Below are 6,454 nucleotides of genomic sequence, written 5' to 3' on the forward strand. Positions count from 1 at the left end.
TCTGAAATAATCTGAAACTCTAAAGAGAGTCCTACAAAGAATGGAAACTAGGTAAAATTACAAAGGATGAATATAAACAAATAACACAAGTATGTAGGGACAAAAATCAGAAAGGCCAAGGCACAAAACAAGATTAAACTAGCTAGAGACATAAAGAAGAAAACCTTAGAAACAAGGGGAAGAACAAGGACAGAGTAGGCCTGTTACTCAATGAGGTGGGGGAAACAATAACAGAAAATGTGGTGATGGCAGAAGTGCTAAATGACTTTTTTGTTTCAGTTTTCACCAAAAAAGTTCAGTAACGATTGGATATCTAACATAGCATTCACTATGCTGAAAATGAGGGAGGATCAGAGGCTAAAATAGGGGGAAATACAAGTCAAAAGTTACTTAGACAAGTTAGATGTCTTCATGTCGCCAGGGCCTGATGAAATACATCCTAGAATACTCAAGGAGCTGACTGAGGAAATATTTGAGCTATCAGCAATTATCTTTAAAAAGTCATGGAAGATGGGAGAGATTCCAGAGGACAGGAAAAGGGCAAATATAGTGCCAATCTATAAAAAAGGGAAATAAGGACAACCTAGGGAATTACAGATGAGTCAGGACCAGGAAAGATAATGGGGAAAATAATTAAGCAATCAGTTTGCAGACCCCCAAAAGATAATAATGTGCTAAGTAATGGTCAACATGAATTTGTCAAGAAAAATCATCTCAAACCAACCTAATAGCTTTTTTTGACAGGATATCAAGCCTTGTGGACAGGGCGTATAATCTTGACAAGTATGGTATAATCTTGACTTTAGTAAGGCTTCTGATACTGTCTCAAACAAACAAGGAAAAAATAACCTAGATGGAGCTACTATAAGGTGGGTGCATAACTGGTTGGAAAACCATTCCCAGAGAGTCATTATCAGTGGTTCACAGTCAAGCTGGACATCAAGTGGGGTCCCACAGGGATTAGTTCTGAATCTGGTTCTGTTCAATATCTTCATCAATGATTTAGATAATGGCATAGAGAGTACCAAGCTGGGCGGGGTTGCAAGTGCTTTGAGGGATAGGATTAAAATTCAAAATGATCTGGACAAACCGGAGAAATGGTCTGAAGTAAATAGGATGAAATTCAATAAGGACAAATGCAAAGTACTCCACTTAGGAAGGCACAATCAGTTCCCACATACAAAATAGGAAATGACTGCCAAGAAAGGAGTAATGCAGAGACGGATGTAGGGGTCATAGTGGATCACAAGCTAAATATGAGTTGTCAGGGTTCCCTCCCCACTCTGAAGTTTAGGGACAGATGTGGGGACCCGCATGAAAGACCCCCTAAGCTTATTTCTACCATCTTAGGTTAAAACTTCCCCAAGGCACAAATTCTCCCTTGTACTTTGGATTAGGTAAATGCTGCCACAACCAAGTGATTCAAACAAAGAATCAGGGAAAGGACCAGTTGGAGTCCTATTTCCCCAGAATATCCCCCCAAGCCCTATACCCCCTTTCCTGGGGAGGCTTGAGAATAAACAAGATGAGCACAGACCAGCCTTGGATTTTTTTAGGATTCTAAAAAAAACCCCAATCAGATTAAAAAAACCAACAGAACTTTATTAGAAAGAAAAAAGGTAAAAGGAGTACCTCTGTAAGATTAGAATGGAAGATAATCTCACAGGCAATCAATCAGATTCAAAACACAGAAGGTTTCCCCCTAGGCAAGATGATACTTAGTCCTGCCCTGTGTCCCACGAGATGACCTCTCAAGGTCCCTTCTAAATCCTACAATTCTAGGATTCTATTAGAATAGCCCTAATAATCATCTCAGTAAATCAAAATATGCACAGATGCACTCAAATGATGGGCATTTGTGGGGCTCCACCTGTTTAAGATACTGTGATTATCTAAATAATAGTCCATAGGACTACACTGTTTAAAATTACAAAGGTGACATGGGAAGTTCTTTTGAGATTTAGATGTGGAATGTTAGGTCTTAAAGTTTGAGACTTGCTGGCAAAAGTGAGCAGGAAAGCTTACAAATGTGAGCTCTTGCTAACCATTCATGTTTATCTTTAAAAATCAAACAGATTAGCTTCAGAGGTTTAAGTGTTGTCCAAATACCACAGCACAAATAACAACTTATAAACCTACGTAAAGGAAATCTTTATTCCTTTTCTTTTTCTGGTCTCTACTTGTTTGTTTTAATACTTCTTAACAATTATTTTCTGTTAGCAACTCTTAGAAACAAAAACAAATACTTAGTTGGAAACTAGAGATGGATTCAGTCCAAAATCTGAGTCCAAATATCACTAAATTTTGTACTTTTGTAAAAAATTGCTTTTTAACCATTTATGCTGGCAAAAGATACGAAAGTTGGACTTTTGTTCAGATTCCTAGACATGCTCTTTTGATAAGTATGGTATTGTAAACTGCACACTTATCTTGGTCATACTTCATTAAATGCATTTATAGTGAATATGTAAATGAAAGAATGATTCAATAATCCACTTTGTGATAATCTGTGGCAAACACGATAATATCCCCTAGTGTTGGAGGACATTCACTCTGAGACCAGGCTGAGAACTTGCTGTAGAAAATCGCTTTCCTAATCAAAGCCACAATTTATCTGAGAGTACCTAAGGCTTCCTGAGACCTGCATCACTCAGAACACTGTGAAGAAAGGAGAGGAACAAATTCCATTGATATGCTATGTTGATTCTCTCCATATTTCACTCTTCTCCACTTTTAACTCTTTTGACCCTCTCTCTCACTGCAAGGTGTTCCCTGACAATCCCCAGGATATGCTTTCTCTGCTTCTGTGGAGCATCTGTGGCAGAAATCCTGTGACCCACTGAATTCTTCCACTGCAAATTCATTCTCTGCCATCTTCCTGTTGAAACAACTCCACTCTTCTAACTTGATTGAATCCCATGCCCATAAAGCAGCGGCCTTCTGCTGTCTTTGACTCATTTCTCAAACCCTCCCATCACTTCTCTCTCTGCACAGGTGGCACAGCTCCCGTCAGGTGCCTGCACTTGGCTGCTCACCAGATTGTTGTGGGCCGTGGCTGGTCCAGCTGCTGGATACCATGTGTTTTAAGTCACTGGAGTCTGAACAGAGTCTAGGCACTGTACCTGTCTAGGCACACTCCCATGTGCGGATCTTTGCTCTGGCACTCCCTCCTGAGAGCGGACACCTCATCATTAGAACTACCTAGTCCTTATTACCAGTGCTGACTCCTCGGACTAACTTTCCCTAGTAGCTTAAACACAACTTCTGCCAGAACTCCAGCCATGTGGGAGTTCTGGCTACAAGTTTAACTCTCACAGGGCATGTGCAGTGTAGCACATGAAACACACAGGACAGGTCTACACTATAAACTTACATCAGTATAACTACAGGGGTATGAATAAATCCACACCCCTGAACGACACAGGTATTTTCCCCAGTAATTGAAATTAGAAGAGGTGTTTGAATTTACGACTAAATTGGCAACACTGCATGTAACTAGTTGATCACTGGAGCTGCCACCTCTTGCAGAGGTAGATTCACGGAAGTGCTACAGTGATGCAGCTGCACTGGGAGAGCATTTTAAGTGTAGGCTTGCACAGACATTTTGCACAGGATTCTGACACATTATTGCTATTTCTTTAATTCCACGAGAAATGCACAGATCTATGCAACTATAATAAACCCTACATTCATTTCCCTATCTCAATTTCCTCACGACTCGAAACATTGTTTGGGCTGGGTCATCTGTGGCTTCTATTACAGTGCCTGGCTTGTGTTCTGAAACATGGAGACTTTTCCCCCACAGTTCCCCACAATTGAGGGAAGTTGGAGATAACTGGTTTTCTCAGTGACTCAGTTATTCTTTTGTTCCCTCCACGTAAGGCCTATTCAGGTTCTGATCTTTCTTAAATATCAGCTATTGTGCCTGGTCTGGGAAGTACATGCTCGAAGGCTTGTCAGCAATGGTGTATACACATAGACCGGACAATGATACAGCAATATTCATAGAAAGAACTGCATAATTTCAACCAAAATGCACAAGTCGTATGTAAGTTTCCCAAATCATCACAACTAGCTTCTACCAATTTCTTCTAAGAGAAAGTTAACAAGATATGTGATCTTCCCCTTCACTCAGCTTGCCTTCCCTTCTCCCTGACAACTCTCTCCATCTTCTCAGATACAGAAGTTTCTTGGCTACTCTCCTTTTCTAAACCCTCCGCTTGCCCTAGTGACCCCATCCTGTTTCCTGATCTCCCTCATGTCTACTCTCATCCCCTCCCTGATACTCCTCCTTAATCTCTCACTCTCCCCTAGCTCTTTCCTTCACAGTACAAACATGCTTTAGTCTTTCCTATTTTAAAAAGCTGCCAACTATCTCCAATTACCACCTCATTTCTCTTCTTCCTTTCATTGTTAAGATCATTGGCCATGCTTTCTACAGTTACTAACTGGAGGTCCTCTCCTCCAGTTCCATTCTAGGCCCTCCCCTAGTTTCTGCCCCTTCACTCAATTGAAACTGCTCATACCAAAGTCTCTAATGATCTCTTCCTAACCAAAGCTGGCAGCTAGTACTCCATCCTCATTTTCCCAGACCTGTCAGCAGCCTTTGGCACAGTTCATCATGCTCTTCTTGAAATCATATCCTCCCTTGGCTCCTGTAGCTCTGCCCTCTCCTGGTTCTTCTACAGAAGAGGTCACCAATAAAATGTAAGCATTTACTACAGCATAGAATAATACTTTCCTGTGTTATAAATCCAAAGTATAGTAAATGCAGCAATGAAGCCAATACTGAGTCATTGTGCGGACTTCTCACCGAATTGTATTTTTTATTAATTAGAAGTGAGAAATGAACATTAAGAGTCAGAACCTCAACTGACATAGATCAAAGTAGTTGACTGATCAGGGCAGTTGACAGAGCTATATCGATCTCATCCAGGGGAGTATCTGGCCCTCAGAATAGAAATGTAAACCAGGAATAATAGTGAACCAAGACTCTTCCTTTTTCTATTTAAAACCTCTTATGAGACCTCTGCCTGTTAAATAAAGTCATATACCTAGCTCACTGCTTGAAAGGATAGTTCTGCTCAGAAAAGTGACTCTCCACATGGCATGACACAGTTCCATATTTACTGTGTCTCAGTTACTTCCAGATCAGATTTGCTCAATTTACAACTAACAGGATGTAGCTGCAACTTTCACATTGAAAACTTAGCCTGTGATCTGAAAGCCAGGCTCTTTCCTCCTGCTGTGCACATAAGAAAGAATCTACTGCTGTGGTGGCTCACAGTGATGAAGTTTGGGTCTTTTAAATTTGAGTAATATGTGCCTAGATAACACATTGATAAAGATTTGTAATAAAACAATAATGTTCAAAACAGCTACCCACTGTACCAGGGCTATTCATCAGTCATCAGTGGCAGCTCAGGAGAGCAAGAAAGAAAATTAAATTGTTATATATGCAAGATAATGGATGCCTGACAATGACATAATCCACTGAGTGATTTATCTAGCACACTCTTCTTTCACTGCTCCCAGAACTGCTGACATCATATTTTCACAGCAATAAATGGCAGTCTTCCTGCCAGAACAGATCAGCAGGGGGAGCAGCTTCAGCAGTGGAGTGTAAGGTAAAGGGTTCAGAATGTTCAATAGTGCAAAGTAATGCACATTGTAAAACATAATCTCAACTATACATACAATATGATGGGGTCTAAATTAGCTGTTACCACTCAAGAAAAAGTTATTGGAACCATTGATAGTTTGTTCAATATGCAGAGACAGTCAAAAAAGCAAAGAGAATGTTAGGAACCATTAGGAAAGGGTTAGATGATAAGACAGAAAATATCATGATGCCACTTTATAAATCCATGTAAGCTCACACCTTGAATACTGTTTGCTTTTCTGCTTGCCCCATCTCAAAAAAAGATATATTAGAATTGGAAAAAGAACAGACAAGGTCAACAAAAATGATTAAGGGAGGAGAGGATATTAGAAGATATTAGAGAGATATGAAGAGAGATTAGAAAGATTGGGACTGTTCCACTTAGAAAAGAGATAACTAAGGGGGGACTATGATAGAGGTCTATAAAATCATGAATGGTGTGGAGAAAGTGAATAGGGAAGTGTTACTTGCCCCTTTACATTACAATAGGACCAGGGGTCACCCAATTAAATTAATAGGCAGCAGGTTTAAAACAAATGTAAGGAACTACTGTGTCACACAACACAGTTAACCTGTGGAACTCATTGCCAGGAGATGTTGTGAAGGAATTACATAAGTAAATGGAGGATAAGTCCATCCATGACTATTAACCAAGATGGTCACAGACCCTATGCTTTGGGTGACCCTAAACCTCTGACTGCCAGAAGCTGGGACTAGACAACAGGGGATGCATTGCTTGATAAATTGCCCTGTTCTGTTCATTCCTTCTGAAGCAACTGGCACCAGCCACTG

The sequence above is a fragment of the Trachemys scripta genome, chromosome 2, assembly GCF_013100865.1.
Source record: "Trachemys scripta elegans isolate TJP31775 chromosome 2, CAS_Tse_1.0, whole genome shotgun sequence".
In the NCBI taxonomy this organism is placed as follows: domain Eukaryota; kingdom Metazoa; phylum Chordata; order Testudines; family Emydidae; genus Trachemys; species Trachemys scripta.